The sequence below is a fragment of the Lagenorhynchus albirostris genome, chromosome 17 (genome assembly GCF_949774975.1).
Source record: "Lagenorhynchus albirostris chromosome 17, mLagAlb1.1, whole genome shotgun sequence".
Classification (NCBI taxonomy): domain Eukaryota; kingdom Metazoa; phylum Chordata; class Mammalia; order Artiodactyla; family Delphinidae; genus Lagenorhynchus; species Lagenorhynchus albirostris.
Genome location: NC_083111.1, coordinates 5629990 through 5645354, shown reverse-complemented (window position 1 = coordinate 5645354; position 15365 = coordinate 5629990). Strand labels below are relative to the sequence as shown.

General features: G+C 41.9%; 1 protein-coding gene across 7 annotated transcripts in view; it reads right to left on the bottom strand.

Annotated features, from left to right (window-relative positions):
- FAM110B (family with sequence similarity 110 member B) overlaps positions 1–15365 on the bottom strand; it is a 129346-nt gene that overhangs the window by 60587 nt on the left and 53394 nt on the right. For 2 of the 7 annotated variants that reach the window (XM_060128064.1, XM_060128067.1), the window contains one exon: positions 1084–1578. The exons of the other annotated variants lie outside the window; for them this stretch is intronic. The gene's annotated coding sequence lies outside the window, so the exon portion shown is untranslated. The remainder of the gene's footprint in view (positions 1–1083; positions 1579–15365) is intronic. 7 annotated transcript variants of the gene reach the window in all.

Sequence of the window (15365 nt, the reverse complement as noted above, 5' to 3'; positions counted from 1 at the left end):
GGAGGTAACTCCTGACAGCCTTCAGATACCAGCAGAGCTCTCCACGGATCCCAGACGCATGGTGGCAGCCAGCCAGCCGTGTGACTGGTGACTCAATACACAAGTTTCTGTGGTCTCCACCGTCTCATACAGCGAGGACATCAGTATTGAAGTTTGAGGGCTAAATGGTGGCAAGGGGCTCTTCCCGAATAAAACAGAACTCTACGGAGAAGGTACGCTGAGAAGCAGACGCTCGCACTGCATTTGTTTGCATTTATTTAAGCTCAGCCTTAGCCATTTAAATATTTTTCCTTCTGAATGTATCATCTTTATCACAGAATTCAAGATTATTTACTGTTTGATTTGGAAAATCATCCAGGCAACCATGAACAGAAATGTTAAAATGTTGTCAAACATAAGTCAAAGTGGTGAGAATCCCACCTTCTGTGATTTCAACTCCCTAAACAACATCCTTATTAAACAAAGCCCGAGTCAAAAATTCTGTTCAGCACAGGCCGAGTACACACCTAGAAGTGTTTCTGGCAGAGCGGGATACGCTAACATCCTCTATATGAAAAAAGCTTCCTGAAAACTACAGAAGGGGAAACAAAGAGAGCCATCCAAAATGAAGGCTGCACACATCTCTGAAGAAACAATGGACATTACTTCTGCTGAGACCCTGCGTTGACACCAGGAGACCCGCTGCTCTGTCCTAATTAAAGTGTGTTTCTCCGAACTCTCCTCCACGGCTCATTATTCAGGAGAGTCCGGACCCCATGCAAACAAAGTCGACAGGGCACTGAAACGCACCTCCAAAGACACCTAAATGGATGCAACACCGGGCTTTCCTAAACAGCAGAGAACCAATGAGAAGAGCTCCCCAGCACATGCACTCTTGAATCCAGGTAAAAACAAGATTCCTACATGAAGACGGTAGCTGTCTACCAGCCCAGCCTCCTCCGGGAGGACATATTTTACATGGAACGCCGGAGAGCGTGTGATATTAACAAAAGCAAGATCAAATTAAACAGATGACATGATGCACACACTTCATTTCATGCATGGCCGTGTTTTTCAGGCGAGATAAAGACTCAAAGTAATTACCATGAACTGAAACTTCTTCCTTGATCTCCTCTGGCAGCCGGCAGTCGGTGACTGCCGTGCTCCCTCAACAAAGACGATCACCTTCTCCTCGGTGCCTGATTCCTCCTGTAATGCTACCAGCTAAGCACCTCCACAGTGGGCAGAACGCAGCAGAGTATCTCTGTATCTGTGTCTCCAATGCAGCATAAAGAGTACTGTGGAAACCTATCAAACCGGCGAGCAGCTAGGCTGGCAGCCAATGAGGAGCGGCTCGGGCGGAATCCGGCACATGCTCTCTGAGGCTCCGGCTGTCAGCAGCGTTTAGCAGGCTGCTAATCTAATTATAGCTAGTTTGCTAGCACAGAGCGATTGGAGCAGAGCACGGGAGCAAATTAAATTTTAATAAATGAAACCCCGCAGACAGAATCATCCTGATTTCTTGTCATTTTGAGGATTAATGTGTCACCTTATAAACTAGAAGTGGTTTTTAAAGTGCATTCTTGTTTTTCTTCCGATCTGGAGAAACAAAGAGTGGTTAAATCAATGTATGGTATAGCCAGTTTCCTTAAACTTAACAGGTTCCAAAGAATATGAAAAACTATATATATATATATATGTATATATATATGTATATATATATGTTTAACTGAATATATATTCAGTTATATATATTCATATATATGTTTAACTGAATCACTTTGCTGTACAGTAGAAATTAATACAACATTGTAAATCAACTATACTTACCTAAAATAAATTAAAAAAAAAAAAAACTTCACAGATTCCAGCACTGAAGAATAAATCATAAAGTCAATAGTAGGAAGGTATTAGTGGTGGTGCTATAAAATCTGAGACTTCACTTTATTCACCCTGATTAGCAATTTGCCACTTATTTGTCCTAAAGGGCTAATTAGTCTCTCAATATAGTTTGAAATATCCATCGTGGAAATGTACTAATTTCCACCCATCATGGAAATGTACCAATCAAGGTGTCAAAAATCATCACCTTGGCTACACTGATGAATAATAATTCAGAGGTACAAGAGATGGAAAAGGAATATCGAAGTCATTGTAAAGGAAAAATTAAGGAACTCTGCCCACGGCACAATTTAATGGTAACAAGAGCTCTAGAAGCTGAATCTTGCAGGAGGCACAGGAGAAAACCATGCATTCCAATATCCTGGATCAGCTACTCCCTCCTGGGTGACTTGGGGCAAGAGACTGGATGTCTCTGAGTGTCAGAGGCAATAGCGGGAGGCACCTTGCAGCATCACTGCCAGAAGCGATGCGCACTCAGCGCTCAGCGCAGGGCCTGGCACAGAGTGAGTTCTAAATTAAGCTATTATTAATAGCAGCAATGTTTTCACAATACCATAGTGTCTCCCTTCTTTTCTGGTATCAGGCTACTCAAAAAAGAAGCATCTAAACTTCTCCAGTGTACAGCTTTGTCAGAAATATCATTTCGAAGTAATTAATGGTGACAAGCCAGGAGCAGACTTGATTCATCATGCAGAACCATTATTGGTATTCACTGTAGTCACAAACATTATTTCACCTACTTCTTTCTGGATATGCGTTAGTCACTAATTTCAGTTTATTCTATAGGAACCAATCTCAAAAGGAACTTGCAGGACATTGGGGTTTAAAATTGCATTTCGTTCATGATTTGCAATATAGATTAAATGCCATTATACATTTGAGAAAGTGTTTTCGATGGAATATAAATTGGGGCAAGTCTGTAATGAGGAGGTGGATTAAATTTAAAATGACGCATTTATGTGAAAAGGGGAGAGGAGAGAGGTCAGCTAGTCAAATGCAACTTTTGTCCCCGTATCTATTTATTTATTTGTTTTCCCTTCAAGACATTTCTTCAATAGGTTCTACAAAATTAACAGTCCTCCAATGATATTAATCAAATCTGTTAAACTTATTTTCTGTAATTTCCCCAAATCGGTATATGTTCCACCAGTCAAGTTCCAATCCAATGATAACACGCAAACTTTTCATTTCTGTAGTTATGCTGTGCTTTGGTTTTTCTCTGAAAACCTTTACAAAAAGCTGACATGCTCAACAGCCATTACGATTTGCTCTGAGGAACCAAATACTCTCAGGGGTTAATTAGTAGCTGTGGAAAAAAATACTGACTAACCGGCATCCTTCATCCTTCCATCTTTGGGTACCACAAACTGGATGGGAAATAAACTAAGGAAAGGAACAGCATGGCCCATAAACGTCAGGGGAAAGCACAGAAACTCATGGTCTATACATCCAAGAGTGAAAACGTGTGTAGAAATGTAGACACAGACACCAACTGTGAGAAAATATGATAGAGACAAACTTCCTAAAATGACCCTCACATGTGCTACCTTGAAGCAGTGTCCATGTGGATTATCAAACCACCATCGCCATTATCAGGAGCTAAAGCTTCAAGAGGAATTGGCTTCAGTGATTCGGCCTAAGGCAGCGCTCCCTGGAGGCTGCCAGGATACAGCCTGGTACCACTCGCAGGCATTCATCTGGGAAACGCTAACAGCTCTTCTTCTTCATGTAACAGACTGCTGGCTCAAAAAGGGGGCACTTTTAAAGAGCTGTTTGAGGGCTTCCCTGGTGGCGCAGTGGTTGGGAGTCCGCCTGCCGATGCTGGGGACACGGGTTTGTGCCCCGGTCCGGGAGGATCCCACATGCCGCGGAGCGGCTGGGCCCGTGAGCCATGGCCGCTGAGCCTGCGCGTCCGGAGCCTGTGCTCCGCAACGGGAGAGGCCACAGGAGTGAGAGGCCCGCGCACCGCAAAAAAAAAAAAAGCTGTTTGATTAACTTGTCTCGTTCCTGTTTTGTACAAGACATTTAAACAGACACTTTGTAAGAGAAAGAAGCAACTGATCCTTTCTTAGGTCTCAAGTTGAGAGCCCCTATATTAGTTTGAAACTGAGTAACAGTTAATTGCTAATCGTTCTTATTGCCCCTCTGCCGGGGGAGCCTAGATTTTTTTTTTTTTTTTAACCTCTGGAATGAGGGCTTTTGTCTTTGAACTTCAGTCAACTCTGCCTTGATTCTGAAAAATCAAAACTCAGTGAAGAGTTTGGGGCACCTACTCTGTGTAAGGACCGTGCTGGACATTGGGGACCCTGCAGGGAGTTGGCAGGGGCCCCGGATTCTCAGTGGAGCTTCCATTCTAATGAGGGATAAACAGTAAGTGATACATCAACACAGGGGTAATTACGATGGGAGGCAAAGTGCTGCGACAGGATACAAGTTGGGGTGAGAGTCGGGTCTGCAGTTGAAGGATGCTTTTGGCTGGAGGGTGGGTGTGACCAGGAGAGCTATGGAGTCCCGGAGAGGCGGATGGAGCCAGGGGACCCAGAGGGAAGGTAGAGGCACAGCCGCAAACAGCAGACTCGGGGCGAGGAAAGGGTTTGGTCCGAGCCTCTGGAAAGCTGCGCGTTGACTGTATCCTCAATAGGAAGGATGTATCCTCCAGCTCCCGTTCTTTCTAGTTATCTTCCAAGTCCCACCCTCACTTACCCTTCTCTGCACTAGGTGTGAAAACACGTATATTTCACACAGGCTGCCCGGGGCAGGGCGGGGGGAGAACCTAAAATACTAAGGGGACACGGCTTCATTAATTCAAGAAATACATATTGAGCACCTATGACGTGCTCATGGGTTGGGATGTGGCCCCTCCCCGAACACAGCTCACCAGTGAGGGAGACGGTTAAACACCTGGGAGCCTGCCGGAGGGGGATGGGCTTCAGAAAAAGAGCCACCACACTAGGACAACACTGAAATGCTGTCTCAGGCCTTCCTGGCAGGCTTTGTCTTTGGAATTCTGTCCTTACAGTTCCGCTGTGTTCACCACCCCGCTTGGCCAACGACAAAGCTGAGGCCTCAGAGACGCGGGCCTGGGGACACACAGCAAGACAGAAGGTTGGAAGTCAGGTCGAGACCCAACTGGGGACGGTCCTGGAGCCTCACAGCGGGAAGAGCAGAGACCGCATCTTTGTTTTCGGAAACTTACTGACGTCATCTTCTATATATGCACACAGAAGCATATGGATTTCGTTCCACAAACTATAAAAACTGACTCTTTTATATCTTCACCTCAGACTTTTCACAGAAAATGGGGCCATCTTGATATGAATGTTATTCAATGTGGTGTGTAAAGGCTCTTGGCCAAAAAGAAAAAAAAATTATGTAAAACAGAAAGGATTTCCTGAATTTATTCGGCAAACATTGGTGCTGTTTTTTGCGGGGCACTGAAACATGAAGATAAGTAGAACGGCCTTGGCCTCAAAGTGCTGAGAAGGCGGGTCCGGAGGTGGGCAGCCCTGCAGTTAGACACACTCGGAAGCAGACTGGGGCATCCAGCCCCAACACTCACGGGCGCTGTGACTGCAGTCAAGTTACTGAGCCTCATGGGTGTCGCACTGTCCTCACCCAGCAAGTAAACCGACCAGCAGAACGTCTCCCCAAGGTTCCTGTGGTGATTAGACATGAACTCACGTGGAAAGCACCGAGAAGGCTGCCAGCCACCGGGCAACACCCGGAGCTGAGAAGTTCCTATTCCTCTTCCGCTGGGGCCTGGAACTTACTCGGTTCTCAAATGGGGTTCCTTGGTATCTCGGCTCTTCCTGCATCTCGTCATAATGATGCTTAACTCGTATTTATTTAGCTCCTATCATCTGTCAGATGCTGTGCTAGGAGGCGGACATGGACCCTCCAAACCAGGGAAGGAGGCAAATAAAACAACACCAATGATCTGAACCAAGTTTTCAAACTGACAAGGAAATTTCACATTCACTTTTGCTTTGAGTCTCTCCTAAGCGCTGTCAGGGAGGTGTTCTTACAGTTTTTCTCATTTTAGAGATGAGGAAACGAGCCCAGGGCAGTTACAGGTTTGCTCAGGACTCCAGACTCAATTCCTTCCTATTTTGCTCGTCTTTTCACTAAAACCATGTTTGTTCCAACACACAAAAAATGAATTATTATAACTCATGGGTATAGAATTAAACATTATTAAATATTATTAAGTAATCTGATATATAATTATTATAATCTAATAATTAGATATAATAATAATATTTAGATATCATTACATAATAAGAGCTATGAATTAGGTGGCAGAAGTTCTCCTGCGCTTATTAGCTTCTCTTCTGTTCTCAAACCGTACCATGTCTTCTGAATGCTGTCAGGCATCTTCTAGGTCGTGAAAGTGTTTACCTCATGGGTAATCTCTGTACTACCAAAAGGACCAGGATTAGACTATCTCTACTGACCATCGCATAATTCCTACAAAACCTTAAATTATAATAAGTGGATTAATGTCCTAAATTTCAGCTCTGTCTTCTGAAGTGGAATGCCTACACATTTCAGTTAAATGCAGTTTCCTACACTTCTAAAAAGCTCTGTAAAGCATCAGTACCAGTTCTGGAATATAACTCTTCTACATGTATGGTCCAAAATCAAGGCATATCATCTTGCATGGGTAACGCATGCTGCTACTTTAAGTAAAAACTTCATGGAAGAACTTCAAGTATGCATGGCATGAATGTTCATAATTATGTTTTAACATACTAATTTTGAAAGATTAGGCTCTTATCCAAACAAATATGTAACTACAGAACACGATCTGGTATGAAATTCATCTGGGGTCCTTATGAAACTTTTCAAGTCAGTAGAGGCCAAAGAATAGCTGTCTTGAAAAATGTCATATCAGAACTTCGGAGGTTACAGTCTGCAGGACACTCCTTGAGAGAATTACGTTGCTAGGACAATATCATCATATACCTCTCACCTTCTATCCCATTATTTTTTATCCCAATCTAGCCACTTTCCAGCTGGTAACCTTGGGTAGATTACTTAACTTCCTCATGCTTGAATTTTCTCATCTGTAACATGAGTATGACGATGATGTGTAATTAAATGAGTTAATATATATAGAAAGCATTTAGGGAGCACTCAGCATTTTGTAAACGTTATCTAAGTTCTCTCCACTTGGCTGATGGCAAAATTAAAACATCCAGGCCAAATGATTTTAATGTAATTAGAAAAACTGACCCTCTGTAGAAAAAGAACTAGATAATAAAAATAAATAACTATCATGCATGCCCTGAGCACAACCCAGATGGGAAATGCTATACTGTTAAGAGTTTGTTAATAACATCTTCTGAAATAACAGTTTCAGAAATTCTGAAACTTATATAAGCGTGACTTCTTTTCTGGGACAATTTGGAAAACCTTCTTGAAAATTTTACAAATATGTATACCTTTCCCCTGGCCACTCACTTAGGGAAAATCATCCCCAGGAAACAGCTGGGATCATGTGCTAAAAATTAGAAATGATTAAGGACATGTGCCAAAAAAAAATACAAGTAAGGAATTTATCACAGTATCCTTTATAGAACCAAAAGAAAAGAACCAAAAAAAGAAACAAAAATCTTATTCAACAATAGCTACTACATACATGATGGCGTATAAATAAAATGAATGCAACAGTATGCAGCTATTCAAGTGATACTATAGAATATTTATTAAATGGAAATATAGCTGAATATTAAGTGAGAGTCAAATCGATGTATATTATGATTCTATTTTTGTTAAAATTACCTCTCTGTGTATACACGCACATATCTCTGTGACTATATACGGAGAAAAAGTCTAGGGGCAAATGTCACAATGTGAATAGTTTTTATCTTTGCATGGTCAACTCGTCCAAATTGTTTCATTTTTCTACTGTGCTACTCACGCCGAACATAAATTTTTAATTAAAACTTGATATTTTTCCCACTCCCACCCAAGGAAAAGAAAAAACTAGGGGTGGCAAGTTTTTAATGAGTGGCCCCTCTGAAGTCTCAGACTTGGAGGTTCCTGCTGCCTTCCCTGGTCATCGGCTCTGGCCTCCAGCTAGTCTACAGGATGCAGCTCAGCTTTTCTAACCAGCTAGTAAGCAGCAGCCTTAGCAAACACAATTTTGATGAACTAATCGACCCCAGCCAGAACTCAAACCGTCAGGGTGGGAACCTAAAGATCAGCCTGGATTGTCAGGCAGTCTGCTGCTGATGATTCGGCATTAGGGCCTCTGCGGACACTACAGCAAGTCCTCCCTGGAAATTACTGTTACAGCCCAGACATTCCTTCCCTGAGTTATTTGGGTAATTCTCTCCTTCTATCTAAAGGCGCTCTTAGGCACTTAAAAGATATGTCCAGGTTCAAACGCCTGGAAAGACACCAGTAAGTTTAAGTGATGGAGAAAGAAAGGAAAATAATTTCTTTGGATAAAAAGTTAGAAACATTAGCGTCACTGAAGACTGACTGGAACCTTGGCAAGTTTCGGAAGCTTATGGACTGTTACCCACTCCAGTAGGAATCGAGTTTAAAATAAGGTAAAGCAAAGCAATCCCCTTTCAGTGTGTCTGCCTAGACTGACTCTGTTTTTGCTTTCACAGTTTGAAAAGTCTTGTGAACCATAGCTCAGTATCATTAACAGATAATGGTTCCAAGGTTTTGTTAGAAAGATATTTCCATTTATATGTGTATATTTTAAAGGTAATTTTATTATATCTAGGGACCAATTTTTAAAGTTCTACAATAGAAAATAATGTGCAAATGGGATTTATTTAACAGAAATTTGCCTTGAAGCAAACTGAGCTCTGTTCTATTTATACCGTTAAGTGTCTAATTACCTGTAAAGCCAAAAGCCAAGAATTTTTTTTTTCTTACTGAAAATAATCACCCCGCCAGTTGCTTTTTTTTTTTTTTTTTCCAGTACGCGGGCCTCTCACTGTTGTGGCCTCTCCCGTTGCTGAGCACAGGCTCTGGACGCGCAGGCTCAGTGGCCATGGCTCACGGGCCCAGCCGCCCCGCGGCATGTGGGATCTTCCCGTACCAGGGCACGAACCCGTGTCCCCTGCATCGGCAGGCGGACTCTCAACCACTGCACCACCAGGGAAGCCCCCCAGTTGCTTTCTTGAATGTTAAGTTGTTCATAAACGGTTTTCTGAATCTGGATTCCCTAGATTTCTCCTGTTTCTGTTTTCATATGTAGAGATCCTTTTCTACGTTTTCTTTTACAGCAAAGAGACAATTTTTCATTATGTAATCCTGTTCAAGGCAGGGACAATGATTAGGGAAGTTTTTTCACTTAACAAATGTTATTCTCCTGGAAAGTTTACCACTCAGTGATTTGAACAGAAAAAATACCGTGTCCTTCAAGAATGAGGAAGAACTTACTGAAGAGAAAGAATCCTTTGAAACTATGAACATCTGAATAGTTTCTAAATAAAGAAGAAAATCTGTGTCACTTATTTAAGGTTCCTTCTTGGGTTAACAATGTATGCTTTATGGACACAATAAAGAAAAAAGCTGTCCCTCTAAACGGCACTGAAACAGTTTGTAAATCTCTGGTGTAGTTTGCAAGTTATTTCTGCAGACGTGGGTTCTCTCTATGTAGGGCACCTTTCCTAAGCCCAGTATCAGTGTATCAGGGAGAACAAGCACATAGAAAAGATAAGCTTCACTGCATATTCCTTTTATCGTGTGTACATTATTAGCTTTGAAACTGGAAGTGATTTGAAGGACATTAATTCACCTTAAAGGAAACTTTCTTGGGCTTGTCTTTTACTTTATTTTCAAAGTCAGATTACAAGCTAATTTAAATTTCAAGTATTTGATTACATTCCTCTTGAATGACTTCCTCCTGATCATTGCCAAGTCAGTGTTCCCATTCAGGGCGAAGCTATTTTAATTCCACTGCAGGCAGGTCTCCTAATGAAGAGGAGAGTTGAAATTCCTCTTACATGGAAGCGCACATGATGAAGGTTTTTCATCATAAAGTCTGAGTCAAGCCTAAACAAGTGGGATTTTTTGTACTAAATTATATAGGAGGCTTTTAAACGAATATCCCAGAGATGTGCTGCCATGGGAATAAATGGCATAAAGGACCTGACAGGTTACTGTAAAGGCACTGCAGGAGTCGGCAGGGCAGCGACGGAAACTGCCCACCTGACGTCTTGATGGTATTTTGCACCTTTTATAGAGTGAAGAAGCTTTTGAAGTTTTAATCATCTTCCTCCAAAGGTGTAAGCATAATCTTCCCATTTGTTTTTAGCGTTGTTTAAGAACAAAAATAATTTGAATATGTGATGTAAGTCAGTACCAGGCTTTAGAAAGGTGGTACCTCACCAGGTTATCCTGAGAGTGGGGATGGGGGAGAAGTGGGTGGTTCTTAGTTAATTTTATTTTGTCTACAATGGGCACAGCTCATCCACATAGAAGAGTGGATCCTGGCTTCCCTGGCTGAAGTAAATAGAAAATCTGATTGCTTCTCCAACGGTAGTGATGGGTGGTTCCACTGATGAGAGTAAATACTCCAACCCCTGGAGATGCTCTCGGTGAGAGCCAGGGTCCTGCAGAGATGAAGCAAGGGCCTCTTGCCCCAAGCCCAAGCCTGGGACAGGCCAGGGGAGGAAGGAGAGTGAAAAAACGTCTTTTTTGATTTGTAATTACAACTTTCCTTAAAATGGCCTCATTTTCAGCAATGGAACTTATACAGAATTTTTGCTATTATTTGTTTTCTTTTTTGAAAAATAACAATTTCTGTCTTCCCCAAAGACGCTGATGCTGTGTACTTTTTGGAAGGATGAAACAAAAAACCCCCTCTGTTGGCAACCAAGAGAAAGCAATCTTAAAGCACTGACATTTTAAACACTGGTGAGTCTTTGTTGTGTGAAATTAACTGGAATTTCAATTAACCTATGGTCCTTTTTGATTTACTAGTTTGGAGGCTGTTCTGTAGTCTGTGCTCACTCATGCCTCCATACATGTTTCTTTTCAGCATGACTCTCTGACCTAAATTGCGGTGAAATGGACTGTATGACACCAAATTTTTCATATATGAACAAACTGAAGTCATCCAACTGCAAAACTCAGTTCACCTGCAAAACTCCTGTCAGAGTCATCCATTAGCGATGTTCTGCATTTTGGGGAAATGTGTGCCACAGTGAGGAATCCAGACGGTGGTTCCCCTGAGTTCCCACGGATAAGAAAGGATTGTCCTCCCAGAAAAGGACGGGGAGCTGTTCCATGAAGACACTGAAATTCCAACACTGTGGTTTAATAAGGATAAACAAGTGAGATCAACGAGGCAGAAGGGAGAGAGAGCTCAGAAACAGATCCACAGACTTAAAGCTGACTTTTCACAAAGGAGCCCAGACAATTCAATGAAGGATGAAAAGCCCTTTCAACAAATGATGATGAACAAATGGATACCCATTTGGAAAAAATAGGAAACTTTGATCCCTACCTCACACCTAAAATATCAACCTGAGATAGATCAGAGACCTAAAAGTTAAAAACTAAAACTACAATGCTTCTAGAAAAAAAAAACAGAGGAGAATATTTTTGCAACCTTGGAGTAGGTAAAAATTCCCTAGAGTCACAAAAACACTAACTGTAAAAGAAAAAACTGACAAAATGGTCTTTAAAAAAATTTTCAACTTCTGCTCATCAAGACACTGTGAAGAAAATGAAAAGACAAACCACTAACTGAGAGAAAATATATCTTATACATAGATATGAAAAAGAACTTTTAGCCAGAAAAAATGAAGAGTGACTAATCAATAACAAAAGGACATACAATCCAACTCTAAAAAAGGGCAAAAAGTCGAACGAACACTTTGCAAAGGAAGATACACAAAAGACCTGTGAGTATATGTAAAGAGAGTCAACGTCATTCGTCATGAGGGAAATACAAATTAAACCCACAATAATACACTATTCCATAGCCACTTAAATCACTAAAGAGACAATAGCAAACGTTAGCAAGAATATGGAACAAATGGACTCTCACACACTGCTAACAAGGAAGTCTGAGTTAATCAAACATTGACCCCGTTATCTGGCAATTCCACTAAGGGGTATTATCCAAGGTAGAGGAAAACGTATATCTATAAAAAGACTCATTCAACAATGTTCATGGCAACTTTTATTCAAAATGCCCAACTGGAAACGATCCAAATGCCCAATAACAGAAGAATAAACAAATTGCAGTACACGTACATAATGAAATAAGTATTACTCAGCTACTGATACGACGAGGATGAATCTCAAAGACACGATGAATCTCGAAGACATGGTTTGGGAAGAAAGGAACCAGTACAAAGGGTATTCACTGCATGATTCCATCCATATAAATTTAAAAACACAGAAGACTAATTTATGGTGATAGAATAATCATTTTTCCCTGGGTGGAAAAGGGGGATCTGACTAGAAAGTGGCAAGAGAGAATTGGCTGGGGTGCTAGGAATGTTCCACGTCTTTATTAGGGTGGTTACATAAGTGCGTGCGTTCGTTAGAACTTACCAAACTGTGCGTCTAAGATCTGTAAACTTTACCTCAAAAAAAAAAACCCACATCGTATTAAAAAACAGTAATACCAATATAGTCTTGCTACAAAGTTTTGAAGAAGGTTGTATTACTGATTTGACATCCTAATGAAATTATTTATATCTCAAATTCTTCTGAACCTTTCAATCTCTTATTTATAGGTAGTATGCTGTGTATACGTAGAAAAGAAAAGGATAACTCAATTCTAATTCTACGTGATTTTAAACAACAGGTAAAGTTTACTCATTTGAATGTCATATTGTACCTTATGTTATTGCTTTATCAGAACCTTAGAATATTGTTTTTTGATTCATAGGCCCTCAGTTCATTTTAAACCATGAACCGCTGTTAACATCCACTTAAAACACCTTTCTTTTAAGTTATTTTTACCTCTTCAGCTTTGACCAATTTTTGGTAAGGGAGGTCAGCTTTGACCAATTTTTCTTTTGTTTGTTTCATGTTTGTCAGAAAGCAGTTTTCCAGAAGATATCAGTATATATTTTATATGAATATAATTATACAGTGGCCTTTCTTTCCCCCAGACTGACTTGTATATCACTCATAAAAGAAACTCACAACTAAACATCTTCAGGCCAAAGGAGATTTTAATAACAGTCTTGAGTTTGAATATCCTGCTTTTTCACGAGTTACATGAATTGAGGTTAAATTATTTAATTTCCTTAAGACAGTTTCTTCTTAAATAAAAATGGTTGTACCAATAGCTATTTCATAGCTTCATAAAAAGGAGGGGGGGTGGGAGCTGGGCCCCTGCAGCTGCTGAGGAGGCGCCCTGTCTGCAGAGAATGTAAACAATAATCATAAAGCCCCTTGCAGACAGCTCTAAAGCACATCGGGAATAAAATACCTGTCCCCGTGGGGCAAGCCGTCCCCAGAGTCACACAGCCTGGCAGCCCCTCTGAGGACCCAGAACAGCTTACCTTCCTTGAACACTTCCTATGAGCCTGGCCCTGAACTAAAGCCCATTAATCATTTAATCCTTGCGACGGTTCCAGGAAGCAGATACCACTGTCACCACTTTTCAGTGGAGCAAACTGGCTGAGAGGTCGGGAACCTTCTGGAGGCTCCTCGGGTGGGTGGTGGGATGCGGGTGGGGCTGGCGGTCAGTCCAACGCCCGCCTTTGACCAGGAAGCCGCACTCTTATTTCTGAGCTTCCAGGCATTCACCCTTCCGGTGATAGCGAGGGAGCCGGGGTCAGAAGGTGGGGGGATCTCGACTAAAACAGTTTTGAAGAATCTGGACCCTCCAGCGTGATGCGCAGCAGGACAGAAAAGCAGCACAGTGAACAGGGCAGAGCCTCCAGTTCTGCTCCTACACGCTAATCCCCCAGCGTCGGGAAGCAGAGGAGAGCAGCCTTGCCCCAGATGGTGCACTTAGCTACCTAAATGTGCCTCGTGCATGTGCGTGTGTATATGTCTGTGTGCACATGTGTACACGTATGCCTGTATATGTGCATGTGTGTATATGCATGTGTGTGCATGCGTGTATGTGTGTGTGTATATGTGTATGGATTTATGTGTCTGTGGATATGTGTGCATACGTATGTGTATGTGTGTATGCGTGTATGTGATTATGTGAGTGTATGTTTGTATTGTGTATGTGTGCATGGATGTATGTGTGTGCATGTGTGTATTGTGTATTATGTATGCGTATATGTATGTGTGTGCGCGCACATGTGTATATGTATATAAGTATGGGTGCATGTATATTGTGTATGTGTGTGCATGTGTGTAAGCATGCGTGCATGTGTATATACATGTGCATGTGTGTATATGTGTGTAAGTATGTATGCACATGTGTATGTATATTGTGCGTATGTGTCCATATGTATGTGTGTATATGTACATGTGTGTGCGCGGGCACCCCCAGCCCCTCTCAGGTGCTCTACCAGCAGGCCGAGCCTTTCCTCAGCCTCACTGGTGGGCCCATGGCAGGGGACCTGCGAGCTGGCCGGCGCTCTCACTGAGAAGAGCCATGACCAACCGAGGGGCCAACAGAGGAGAGCAGAGCCCTCCTGGCAGCCCACAACCGTCAGAGTGTGTTTTCAAGGTGGTGAACTCGGCCCTCAACCATGGTGTGTACGTGGCTATAAATCAAGAGGTAATTAGATTTTGCAGCATTTAACCCAACCCCTCTGTTGCCCTCACTTAGTGGCCCGGGTGGAAAAGAAAGGCTGACCCTTCCCACTGAAAACACAGGCCTCTTCACTCTGGCTTTTGCTCCGCCTTGGCCCCCAAAGCACTAGACAGCCCTGGAAAGCACATTCTCTCAGGGTCCAGGTTCAGTGACAACACCCTGCAAATGCACCGGGGATGGGGATGAAAAGAGCACTGGGAGAGAGGGGTCTGTCCTCATCATACTGGAACCCACATTAACAACCACAAGCTGGAAAATGCCACGGCAGTTCAAATAAACTACGCATCAGTGTGAAAATTTAATTAACCCATCAGAAAAGCACCGAAACCTTCACAGACATGCATACACACAGGAATCTATGCAAAAGAAGCTCTCATTTGATTTTAGTCAAAGCAAACTCAGCCTTCAGTGTAAGCTATAAACATATCGTCTTGGGCAGTTTATAAGGGAGCCCTCGGGAGACGTGTGAATTTTGCCTTCCCAAAGATTTTAGTTTTAAATGTGATCAAGCCCAGTGAAAATGTAATCTGATACTTAGGTTCACACAGAAATGTCAGTGTTCTCTTTTAGTGTGACCTGATGTTTTTATTTTACATTTCCACACATTATGCTTCTTATGTTAAATAAGTTTTGGTAACCTGTAGAAATTGAAATGGTACTAAAACACATGACAAATTAAATTTCATTTATTTTAAACCACTGGCTATTTTTCAGACAGCCTTGTCCTGAGAACTTTAAAAAGCTAGAGACATCCATTATTCCAAAATTA